The sequence below is a fragment of the Acinonyx jubatus genome, chromosome D3 (genome assembly GCF_027475565.1).
Source record: "Acinonyx jubatus isolate Ajub_Pintada_27869175 chromosome D3, VMU_Ajub_asm_v1.0, whole genome shotgun sequence".
NCBI classification, from domain to species: Eukaryota; Metazoa; Chordata; class Mammalia; order Carnivora; family Felidae; genus Acinonyx; species Acinonyx jubatus.
Window position 1 is genome coordinate 50,350,113 of NC_069392.1, and position 2,240 is coordinate 50,352,352.

Sequence of the window (2,240 nt, forward strand, 5' to 3'; positions counted from 1 at the left end):
TGTTGTACTTGATGTTTGTTGAGTATCCTGGAATTTTGGGTTTACATTTTTTATTAAATTTGAGTAACAGTCAGCTATTATTGTTCAAATAAATTTGTCCCCCCTGACTTCAGGGTTTCCAATCACAAGTGTATTGATCCCCAGAACTTATCCCCTAGCTTACTGATTTGTTTATCTGTTTGTTTTTGTTTCTGACCTCATCTTCTCTCTGGGTTTCATTCTGGATTACATTGCTATATATTCAGGATTGCTAATCCTTTATTCTACAATATCTTCTCTATCCTTAATCCTCTCTAGTTTTTATTTTTTATCTCAACAACTGTAGTTTTAATTTCTATAAAGTTGATTTCCATCTTTTTAATAATGTACATATCAATACTTAAGTTTTGAACATATAAAAACATTTTTAATAATTGTTTTTAATGTCCTGTGTCAATTCTAATAGTTGCATCAATTCTGGGTTGATTTTTACTCATTGCCTTTCTACTTGTTAGAGATAGTTTTTTCATGCTCTTTCCCTGCCTGTTTTTGTTTATTGCATGTTTGTTTGTATTTGTTTTTTCATGCCAAATATCATGAGTATCTTGTTTGGTGCTGGGTTTTTTTTCTCTTAATTAGCACAAACTTTCTTGAACTGATTCTGGAATGTAGTTAAGTTACTTAGACATTTATCCTTTCAAAAATTTCTTTTAATATTTATTAAGTGGTTCCAGAGCATTGCTGAATCTAAGAATAATTATTCCTCAATGTTAAAGCAAGATACTTATTCTGTTTGTCATTAGGTTCTTTGTTTTTGTTTTTATTTTGCTATATTTGACATACAATGTTACATTAGTTTCAGGTGTACAACATAGTGACTCAACATCACTATACCTTTTGCTGTGCTCAGCACAACTGTAGCTAAGGTAATAATTTCTGATTATGCTATTCAATGCCTTGTAGGTCATGAGGCTTTCCATTTAGACTATTGAGAACAGGTATTTTTCTTGGATCTATGTGACATTCAGGCACCATCAACTCATAGTTCTTAAGCTTGCCTCATATATATGTATTAATATGTAATTACCTGAATATTTGAGAGCACTCTTCTGCAGATCCACATTCCCTCTCTCCTCTCCAGGTCTCTGTACAGAAAACCTTAGACTTTAGGTCTCCACAGATTCTCAGCTTTGTCTCTTCAGTCAGGGAGTATGCTGGGTTATGCGTGTGTGCCATCCTCACATGGCCACCTGAACTCAATCTTAAGATAGGAAGGTGGGCATTCACAGGGCTGAACTTGTTTACCTTCCGTAAGGGATACTCTGTACTTCATTGTCTAATATCTAGTTTATCAAAAATCATTACTGCAAACACATTATGAATTAGTGATTGTTTCAGTTTTTATAAACTGTAAACCAAAATATATCCTCCCACATTTACAAATCTCCGTAATATTTTGTTTGTTCAAAGAAATATTCCAGATAACTATATATTGAGGAGAAATTATATGATGATGTACTAAATACTCTGCTCTATCAGCAATAATAGTCTTAGGTTGACATTGATGATTAGATGCATTAGACACAATAGGTTTTACCCCAGACAAATTTCTCTACCTTTATTTTATTTTATTTTATTTTAATTTTTTTTAACGTTTATTTATTTTTGAGACAGAGAGAGACAGAGCATGAACGGGGGAGGGTCGAAGAGAGAGGGAGACACAGAATCTGAAACAGGCTCCAGGCTCTGAGCAGTCAGCACAGAGCCCGACGCGGGGCTCGAACTCACATACTGCGAGATCGTGACCTGAGCCGAAGTCGGACGCTCAACCGACTGAGCCACCCAGGCGCCCCAATTTCTCTAAACTTAAACAGGATTTAGAATCAGTAACAGCAAGAATAGCAACAGCATAGCAAAATTCTGGTGACTCTAAAGCATAGCTTCTAATGCCCTCCACTTTGTCCATGGCATGGTGGGTAAGGTCGCAAGTCACAAAGCTTGTAGGGTACAGACAACCTCTAGCTCAGAAAAATAGTAAACTCCAACAACCCTTGAGTTTTTACATTTCCTTGTGAGGTTTATGAATAGTACCTATTTTCTATTACAGCTCAATATAATTAGTTATCAGTAACTTATCAATTACTGATTTTTCAATAAGCAGTCTTAAATACACTACATGTTCTTTTTTGGTACAGAGCATTTATATGTTGGACCTAACATATTTTTATAAATCCATTGAGTTAGTTGCAAGAATGATTCAA